This window comes from Falco punctatus, assembly GCF_963210335.1.
Source record: "Falco punctatus genome assembly, chromosome: 7".
NCBI lineage: Eukaryota > Metazoa > Chordata > Aves > Falconiformes > Falconidae > Falco > Falco punctatus.
In genome coordinates, this window is record NC_137587.1 from 28,676,775 (window position 1) to 28,687,971 (window position 11,197).

An 11,197-nucleotide genomic window follows, 5' to 3' on the forward strand; every position below is an offset into this window, starting at 1 on the left:
GAATTATTGATGTGGCATGTTGTAAGGGAGGACTTTGGGTTGCCCTTGCACTGTCACTCAGGTGGTCTGTCACCACAAACAAGCTAACTTAGAAGACCTGCTTGGGCATTCTGGAATGTGCACCCTGATGTTGTGCCCAGCCTGTGGCAAGTGAATACAGCCAAATATTTACATCAGTGATATGTACTGATGACTGTACTCCTCCTTCACGCAAAAGAAAATTTTGCATATATCTTTCAAGATACACTTGTTTTCCAGAGATGCAGAGGTATTTATCATCAATTAGGAGAGAGTAAAGTATCAAGAACAGTACATTTTTGAGTCTGCAACTACAACAAATAGAGGGCTGCAGAGCTAGCTTTGGGCAAGCTGAAATACGGCCTCGCCTTTTGGATACCAATCACAAGATGAAAGTGTTTGGATGAGGTCATAAAGCAGCCAGTGAAACCCTGTAGATCTACTGCCAGCTGGTTTCACAGAACTCAGATTTGAATAACTTTTCTAAGGCTGAGCAAATTACCCTCAGTATGTCACAGGCTAAGGTCAAGATCTGCAGTACTGGAAAGAGAAGTTGAATAGATATGGATATACAACCCTGCTCTGCTCCATTTTTTACGAGAAACCCCACTGAGGGAGGATTTCCTATTGCACAGGATCTCTCTCATCATTAATAGAATGGGCCAAAGGACTATCAGAACAGTCCAATTCACTCCAACTTTCAGAGAGTAGATCAAGTGAAAGCATTACATGCTTTTGTCAAATCAGTCCAGACACCACAGAAATGCTGATGCTCCTCACTACGCTGAACTGGACTGGCTGTGAATACTGCAGGGGATCCACATCTAAGCAGCTGTCCTCAGGAGTTTTCAGGCAGAGCCACGACCAGGGTATGTAGGCGACCAACTACAATCTGAGGTAGCAGTTTCCCAGGAAGAGGTAAGAGAGAAATGCCAGTATCTGTCATGAAGTGAAATCATCCTTCATCTAACCAAGTGCATGCTTGCGGTCTCCTTAAGACATGAGGGACTCCAAGGAGGTGAGTGAATAGAAAAGAAGAATAGGTAATAGCAATTCACTTACAAAAATAAGAGCTTTAGCATAACTTCAGTATAGCCCCAATACTGAGGGAAGGCATTTCAGAGCTTCACTGACTATTAACTAATTAGGGATCATTAAGAACCATGATAAATTGTTTCTGCTCTAGTCACATCAATGACAGCAACTAAAAATGCATGACAGATAATTAAATGAAGAATACAAACATTCCATATACATAGCAAGACTCAGGCTATGTTCTGTAAGAAGTGTTCTACCAAAGGTTTGCAAAACTTAGTACTATTGAACACAGATCTCATGTCCTGGAGAAGCAACTGGGAGTGTTTGTGTAAGTAGGGGATCTCCTCAGCCTTCCTCTTGAATTGCATCTAAGTCTATGACATTCATGTTTCTGGATATCAGAAGCATCACTGAGAAGTCTATCATATTTATTAGAGAAAATTTTAATCTTTGTAGTATTTGTATTCAGTCAAGTCTTGGTATCTGGGTCCGAGAAAGGTAATTGCTGCTCTGAATTGAGGCAGCAAGACACCTTTAAGACTATGTCCTTCATTTTTCCCTGCCACTGTTCTCAAAGCTCAAATCTCATTTCTCTTGACATTGACGATGACATAACATTAATGCAACAGTTTCTCTAGCAGCTTAGAGCAATCTTGTTAATGAGCCTGACAGTGACAAGACTCAACAATGCCCGAACACCATCACAAACTATCCGGAACCCTGAACTAATACACTGTTTCACTTGATGGAGTTTAATACAAATTAGACACCAGAATTTGTGGCTAACATTTTACATAAGTACATTTCTTATGCCAGCTTTGAGTAAATAATCACTCGGAAGCAGACAGCAAGTATTAAACAGCAGAAGGTTTTAACCACAGAATAAAGTATTACAAGAATTCTTGTAAATTCTTGACGAGGGGTTGAGAACCACAGTGCACTCTCCTGCATGGCCTGTCAACACAAAGCCAGAAACCTGTTGGAGATGGCTGACAGTTGCATCGCCTTTTGTTTGAAACATTCATTAGAACTACTGAGCGTCCGAGTCAAACGTTGGCCTTCTTGAATAGTCAAATGCTTTTCAGAGTATGGGAAGCAGATACTGGATATGATATTTGATGTGCTTATACCAACCAATCAGTACTAAAGATTTATTTTCTAGTAAAATAAATATATTCATATATGAAAGAGGTACACAACTTCACTATGTTGAAAGCAGCTGTAACATGATAGACTACATCTTTATCAGCATTGAATCCAATGTGAGGAGTTTTTAGTCAGCTTACATGGGAGATCACAAAATGCTAAAACCAAAACACATACACACCCCTATGGTGCAAGACACGAGGACGGCAATTCACTATGCAAACTGTTTTTCTTTGAACACTAAAGGAGTTTCCCATGGAAGTTACTGGCTGGTGAAGTTTATGTTTTTGTGCTCACTTTCTGACCATCTTCATTCAATAAACACATTTAAGGTTTCTCTGAGAAGGTAAGGAAATTCTGCCTGAAGGCCTGTAAAGATGCTTAGACTACACAGAGCTTTATTACAGGTAGAGTTGAGACAAGCTGATTTCAAGATGACCTGAGCCTTTCTGGTGTCTATAATCACCAGACTCCAACTACTTGGCTTGAAGCATTTTTGTTCCCCTTGAGCTGAATTATTTTGGAAATTTTCAGTCCCATTGTTTCACCCATTTCTGAAAACAGTACCAGTGGAACAGCTGTTTGGTGTCTATTAAAATCCAAGATGAGATAGGAGTACAAATTCCTGCTTTCCTGTATCACGCTGAAAAGAGCCTTCAAGACACATGTGGTTACCTTTCTATTGCACTGAGCACTGATAAAGTCTCATTAGAAATATTTCTACCCATTTGAGGGAAGAATGATAAAATCGAGCCAAAGAACATCCAGATAGAGAGAAAGGAAAATGATAGAAAGCTAAAATATGCTACCTATAAGAAGTAGGTTAGACAGCTAAGCACTGTACAGCCTTAAAAGGCTGAGGGAAGCCAAAAATCTTCATCTATGTGAAACGGTGCTACGCGCCTGCCACCCCACCCCCCAAAAAACCCAACCCAATAATATGCTGTCAATGTCAGTTTATTTTTCTTGTCCTATCCATTATTGCCAGATGAATAATCGAGACAAAACACTTGGCAATTTTATTTTTATTTTGTTTTAAACGCTACGATAGCATGCTTAGGCTGCTTGGAAGATCTGCCATGAAGGATATTAAGAACAAGTTAGACAACCATGTCTAAGACTAGTAAAGGTATAGTTGATACCACCATATGATGCAAGACATCTCTCTTGTTTTCTTCTAACTACATAATTATTGATTATTTAACTGTCTACAGATCTAGATTCCAACTACATCTCCACATAGTCAGTTATTCTGCAAGTCAAACCCCTGGCTTCAGTATTTTCTAGGTGCCAAACACACAAAACTAGTAAATAATTATCAGACTTGATTAAAGGGGCCTTTAAAGGTCATTTAGTCCACCCCACCCCTGCAATGAGCAGGGACATCTTCTACTACATCAAATTGCTCAGAGCCCCGTCCAGCCTGACCTTAAATGTTTCCAGGGATGGAGCAGCTGTCATCTCTCTGGGCAACCTGTGCCAGTGTTTCACCACCCTCATAATAAAAAAATTTCTTCCTTATATCTAGTCCAAATCTACCCTCTTTTAGTTTAAGGCCACGACGCCTTGTCCTGTTGGTAACAGGCCCTGCTAAAAAGTGTCCCCATCTTTCACACAAGCCCCCTCTAAGTCTGGAAAGGCTGCAATAAGGTCTCCCTGGAGCATTCTCTTCTCCAGGGTGAACAACCCCAGCTCTCTCAGCCTGTCCTCATAGGAGAGGTGTTCCATCCCTTCCATATTTTTGTGGCCCTCCTCCAGACCCGCTCCAACACGTCCGTGTCTTTCCTGAATTGAGGGCTCCAGAGCTGGACACAGTCCTGTATGGGAGAGGAGGATGGAGACCGTCTGATTGTTACCAATGGGAAGTAAGAAAACAGCTGGGTCTTATGAAGGAAAGAAAGAAAGAAAAAAATGTTTATCTGGCCAAAAGATGTTTGTGCGTTTATAACCATATATACCTATGCAACTGCATGAACAGCTTCCGCCCTGAACCTGGTGGAACATACAGCTGGAATTTGTTTCCATGCTTAGAGATATAACTTCTTTACACAATAAAGTGTCTCTGGTTACACCACAACCCGAGTCCGTGCCTTCATACAGCACAGTCTGGCAGGTGTGGTCTCACCAGAGCAGAGGGGCAGAAGCACCTCCCCTGACCGGCTGCGCAGGCTGCTTGGGATGCAGCCCAGGATACAGTTGGCTTTCTGGACTGTGAGTCCACGTTGCCGGCTCACATCCAGCTTTTCATCCACCAGTACCCTCAGGTCTTTCTCAGCAGGGCTGCTCTCAATCCCTTCATTCTCCAGCCTGTATGGGTACCAGGGGATGCCCTAGCCCTAGTGCAGGACCTTGCACTGGGCCTTGTTGAACCTCATGAGGCTCACACAGACCCACTTCTCAAGCTGGTCCAGGTCCTTCTGGATGGCCTCCTGTCCCTCAAGCATGTCAACTGCACCGCTCAGCTTGGTGTCATCTGCAAACTTGCTGAGGGTGTACTTGATCCCACTATCTATGCTGCTGTTGAAGATATTAAACAGTACTGGTCCCAATACAGACCCTATATATACACACTTTGCCTGCTGCAGCAACGCTCCTTTACTATACCCCTAATTCATCCCTACATTAGATAGCTGCTGTGCACAGGCTGATGCAATACCGTACAGGGGGAACAATGTTATGATAAATGCAATTAAGGATTACACTGTGAAAGATACATGTTTACAGGTGAATTAAGATTGCACAGCCACACTTCATTCTGAAAATATTTGTGACAGTTCTGGCCATGTAACCTTAGCAGTATTATTTAACCAGGCTGTTGCTGCACATTTGAGGTACTGTTACCATGCAGCCAGTTTACAGTTCCTGTTCTTCTCTGGCTGACTTGAAAATTTCTCACTCTGGTGGAAAACAGAGAAAATCATCTGCTTCCCAGTTCCAGGATTATTTGCTTGAAGGGTAATTTGGCCTCTCTCATGGCCTGTTCTTTATTGAGATGATACCCAGAGAATTGTCTTGGTAGTGCCCAGTTGTTTATAGGAAATTGCAAGATTATATCCAGTTATTTCCTCCCCGTCCCCGTAAAGTTCTTGATTTCTCTTCCTTCCCCTTCTCCACAGAAGGATTTAAGAGGACTGTTTCTGAAAGGGTTAAGGCTAAACGTCTCCATTTTTGTGAAGACAGTTTGCTTAAGACAGAGAGATGAAACATGTGCATCAGAAACCAGATTCAAATGAAAATAACAGTATTTACACCCCTGACACACACAAAAAGGAAGAGCTGGGACTACAGTTTTTTCTGATAAGGAAGTGATCTAACCCAGCATTCAGTTATGGAGGATTCTTTGCAAAGCCCAGCAAAGATAAGTGGCAAGGGAGAGAAACAGAATGGAAGAAGGATCAAGGAGAGCACTGTTGTGCATGAACGGAGGATATCAAGGGTCAGCTACAGTGGGGAGCCCTAGCAGGAGTTGGGTAGAGCTGAAAATAGGCTGAGGGTTAAATGCTGAAGCCAGTTGTCAGCAATACCTGCACAGAAGCACTGACATCCACAGCAATAACAAGCTCATGACATGCTGTTGCCCCAGAGGCAGCCTTACAGAGGCACTCCTACCTACACCATCACAGTTGCCAGAAATGGGCTCTACTAGAAATGTCCATAGTTTCCTGTTAGAAGCGCACACTACAGTAGTTAAACAGGGAGCGACACATTTAGTTCTCTATTGCACTGCTCCCTCCAGACAAAGCAAGCTTTAAATGCAAGTGGTCAAGCCTTTATCGCTGTAGGAATTGGGCGGAGGTGGGGATTACAGGCAATAACACCAAACAGCAGCACATTCATGTTTTTAATCAAGTATTTGAATTGTTATTTGCAAATCATTAAGAGCAAGAATCAATAGCTTTTAATGGCCAGAGCAGCCACTGTGCTCTTTTCCCAACTTGTGGTATGCAGACTGTCACCATACACAGGGCAGTAATACCCTCTGGTTATAACACAACAGAGAGGAGGTGCTGACAGCTAGGGAGGCACTGCACAATTTCAAAAGCACCTATGAATGTAAACTACTGAGTTTAGGGGTAACCATCACCAAATTTTACAGAATGCCTGGGGTTGTAAGGGACCTCTGGAGATCATCTAGTCCTGCTAAAGCAGGTTCTCCTAGAGCAGGTTGCAGAGTTGTGTCCTGGCAGGTTTTGAACATCTCCAGGAAGGAGACTCCACAACCTCTCTGGGCAGCCTGTTCTAGCCATCACCTAAGGGTGATCCTACATGACTTCTTGTTCCAAGTATTTCACTGGCTCCAACCACCACGGCAATCTAAGGTTTTCCAACATGTAGGAGAGGAAGACAGAGAATGTCTGAAGAGAGATATATGAGAAGAAGATGGAGAATGTCTGACCGGGCAGGAGATGAGAGAACAGCTAGGTATTGTGAAGAAAAGTAAGAAAGATAAACATGGATATTGAGTAGCAAAAAGGTGTCTGCATGCTTGTAGTGATATATAGCTATGTAACTGCATGAATGGTTTCTGCCCTGAGCCTGGTGGTGCATACAGCTGGAATTTGTATCCAGGCTCAGAGATATAAATATGAGCTTCTCTGTACAATAAAGTGTCTCTGGCTGCACCACAACCTGAGTCTGTGCCTTCACATGCCACACCAACACACAGCACCAGTGTTAATGTTATAATCAAACAGACCTCCAGCCAGTAGAGAGCACAGTAAGCAGGCACACAGCAGCCATGCACACTTTATACTTTCTAGATCAAAATAAGCACAAACTTTAAGTGAAACTCAAACACCCATTAAAGGAAGAGCAAAACCAAGCACAGCTTTTTCAAATCCAACTGTGGCAACACACAGGTTTGCATTTGCTTTATTCCAGCAGAATGCAAAAGCTACATGAGGAAGAGCATTTGAGAAGACAATTAGGTCTGAATAAAGGGAAAGGTAAAGAGTATTCAGATTCTTGTCACCTAAATGACATTTTTAATAGCATTAAATAGAACTTTTTGCAGGTTTCGTCCAGCTGTTACAATAACATATAATACAACTAAAGATTCTGTGCATGCCTTTAAAAAAAAAATAAATCTAATAACGTCACAGCAGTTCACACATCACTTTGATGATGCATAATTCCTATCTCTGCTCAGACTGCATGCACTCATTTTTTCCACTAAGTTTACAGCTAACTGTTTGGAAAGGTGATCTGAATTGACAGTGATTCCACTGCACAAATTGGCAATGCGGTACTTCAATGTGTAACATATACACCTCTGAAAAGCATATGCAGAAGAAATACACAGAGGTTCCTTCAGTTCAACGCTCAATAAATAGTGATACAAATGTAAAGTAGCGATTTTGTTCTATTTACTGGACAAACACACAGAAACATTGGGATGTTTTGTGGATGTGGTAAAGGAACTGCTGGTTTTGCAGATCATGTGGCTCTGTTTAGCCATAAAGGTGGTAGTGAAGGACCAATTTGAGCTCTTGAGCATTACTAGATTATCCATATGGCATTTCACAAGTCTCGACTTAGGCAGAAAGATCTGGATGGTCACATTAATAGCAATAATAACCATATTACTCTTTGGCACGCCTCTCTTCAATACATAACTTTATACTGAAATACAGTCATTTTGTTACACTGCCTTTGCTTTTGTCTGAAATATTCAATCATCCAGACACCAGTAAAAAAAAAAAGTCAGTGTCTTTTAATCTCCGTGCACTTTTAACGGTAACAATGGTTCATGTTAGGTCCCACTATGGCAGTTTATATTTGACAGCATATCAACTATAAAAAAAAACTAAAAAGAATCAGAATCTACAGAGCGCAGTTAAGTTTACAGTTATTTTACTGTACTGTTTAAATATGGCACTGATTCTACACTGATTTTTTACATCAATGATTGCTATTAATTTATAATAGAAGAATATTAATAGGAATGAAAGTAAGTAAACAAGACTGCAATATGAACATTAGAAAAAAAAAACCCACATTCCAAGAGTAGAAATATCTCCCAAGGGACACAGTGAAATCTTCCATCTCTTGATTCCTTTAACAGTAGGTTGGAAAAGCCCTGAGAAGCCATTACGGGAAAGACAGGGGAATCCTGCAATAGACTGTGGGAATGGTTTAACATGATCTGTCTACACCAATCTTTTCTGTCTTTAATTGAAGTAATTCTGTGGTGATCCTGTAGGCAAGATTATGGATGTAAGCATATTGTTGCTACAGCAATTAACACATAAATACTCAGCTCTGACATTTCTTATCAGCTAAGTATAAATTTCTGCCAGGCTGCTTCCCTGCAACATTTGGCAAATGAACCCAATTTGTTCAGAAGGTAATTTATTGCACACTGGAGTTCAGTGGGTGTGATCACTGAAAAGGACAGACGAACAATCGACAGTTTGTGGAAATAATAGAAACAGCAACACATTTATACACACAGATGAAGATGACATCTCTAATGCAAACACTAGTAAGCAGGGCTTTTTTTATAACTACACAAATCACAAGGACTGATAAACCCAGGGGCCAGCACTCTCCACAGCAGGACCACAGATAGACAGCCTCCTCATCCCACAGCCAGATCGTTACCCCAGTAAACTGCATTTTTAAAATCATGAGTAAGCATTCTTCTGCTGAGAGATGTTTAGGCTGTCTACAATGCAACTCAATGCAGGTTTAAACTAACTCATTTGGGCAGTGGTAGCTAAGGAGTTGTAACAACATGGACTGCACAAATAACATAAGAAACAGAATAAATCCTTAGGGAACCAGCACAGGGTGACTGCAGCTAACTTGACACCAACTTTGAAGGAAGCATATGCATATTTGTATAAGCCTAGTGTCTGAGATGCATTTATAAGCTAAGAATCTTAGCCTAGGCTGATTTTCAGGGTGTCACATCAACTAGAGCAAGCTGCCAGTGGGCAGGCTCGTAACTTTGAAAAAGGGTGTCAACAAATTAAAAGTCCTGGTTATGCCAGTGATTTGTTACGCCACCTGCGAGCCGTTTGGGTTTTTCTTATACTTGAGGTTCTTCTGGATAAAATATATTCCCACTTCTAACACAACTGCTTTTGGAGGCTAATTTTGCCCAGCGGGCACTCTGCGTGTGAAGTGTTGTGTTGCTGGTAAGTGCACAGCTGAAGTTGATTCAACTTGCTGTGAGAAAAAAAACAAACTTGCATAAATGTTGTTACAGAACTTTTCAGTTCACAAACACACAGAAGCTTTGAAGAAAAAAATCACTTATAAAACTACCCAGAAGACAGCAGACTGTTCAAGGAACAGTCTTCATATAATGCAACCACCTGGTGCTGTGGCCTCATAAATTTACCAGGAGACAAATGCATTTCCTATTGTCCCTTGATAAATCTTTAAAAAAAAACATCTGGGTAATCTTTGCCAACCATCTTCAGAGCAACTCATTCCTTTTACTATTGCACCAACTGAAATGAGTATAACCAAAGGCAAAACGTGTTCAACAAGGCCAGAGGAATAACAGCGCACAAGATAGACAAGCCTGGAGCACGGCCCAGAAGCGATTAGCCTACAGGTTTGGCATGAGCAACCTTAGTTTATATGAACAGCCTAGAATTTAATAAAAGTAAGGCAAGCAGCAACATTTTTATTAACATTTCAGCTTTTTAAATACCTAAACAAAAAGTAGGCTTCAAAGACCACTTAATAGGGGCAAATGGGGAAAATGCTTTAAGCTAAGAAAGAAAACCAAACAGTAAAACAATTGAGACGCATTAAGCTACTAGGACATGGAACCACCAAAAATGTCTTTAGACACTGAAGAATCCTGCAGAGAGGACTCCCACTAGCATTAACTTATTTGATGGGAGTCTAAATCAAGACACAGGTCTCTAACAAGCTGTAACCCAGATCCAACAAGCATTCAAGTCAAAAGAGGAAGGGCCTTTCCTTAATTCCAGTAAAACTAGCCTTGACTGTTACTGCAGAACAGCCTGTAAGTAGAACTGACTTAAGTATTTTTAGCAATATTAAGTACCACTGGAGGAGGAGAAGACAGGGACAGGTTACTTTTGCTACCACAGCAGGTAGGACAAAACTGGGATGAAAAGCAGCATTAAACATTTGAGAAAAACTTTTTTTCTGTTACCTTTTTTCCCCTCGGTCAACTGTTGCTATCACCCTCCCGACACCAACGCCTCTCTCAGCAGCAGCCACTGCCACTTTCACCAAGTCTAATGTGAGCATAAAGCCAAGTAGGCAGCCACCTTCCATTTTGCCTATGCCTAAAATTAGGGTTAGGTATAAGAAGAAGAAAAATACAGGCAGAACTGCTATATTAAGGAAATAATTTGAAGAAAGGAGGCAGGAGGAGGAATAAAGAAGGACAGCAAAGAGAAAATGAACTTGAAGCCCTAAGCTTTGCCTTTTGGAGTAATTAGGCAGCAAGTCTCAGGTTCATTTTCAGGCCCCACTGAAGGCAATATTCAACTTCCAGCTGGGCCAGGATTTCTGGTTTCCTCACAATTTCTTACATATAACTTTTTCATCCAAAAAATGAACTTCCCCTTGACCAGGCTAGAAATGGTTGTCTTTGAAGACAAATCCACGAATGCAAGGCCAGAACAATACAACTTGACACAGGAAACACCCGTTCACCAGGACTGACACACTAGGTCTGCCAGAAGAGAAATTCAATGGCCATGTGCCCTCTAATGCAGAGCAGCGGCAAAATAGTCATTTAAAACAGGATTAAGCATCACAGAAGATGTGCAAAACCAGCCACAACACATTAGCAAATTCTTAGCTTCTAGAAGAGAGTAAAAAATTCAGAGACAGTGCTTCTTACACTTCAGTAACATCACCATACAATTGCCTGTCCCAGGAGACAAGAGGACCTCAAGGCACTCACAGGATCAAGAGAAAGGAAATTTTGATTAAAAGAATATACTGAAACACACAGTAGCTATCTGCAAAACATAAAAATAGTAAAGAAAGACCATAC

The 11,197-nt window shown here is 41.3% G+C and overlaps 1 long non-coding RNA gene across 2 annotated transcripts in view; it reads right to left on the reverse strand.

The window, feature by feature from the left end:
• Nucleotides 1–11,197, reverse strand: part of LOC308067626 — a 96,985-nt gene that overhangs the window by 50,373 nt on the left and 35,415 nt on the right. The gene's annotated exons all lie outside the window — the stretch shown is intronic.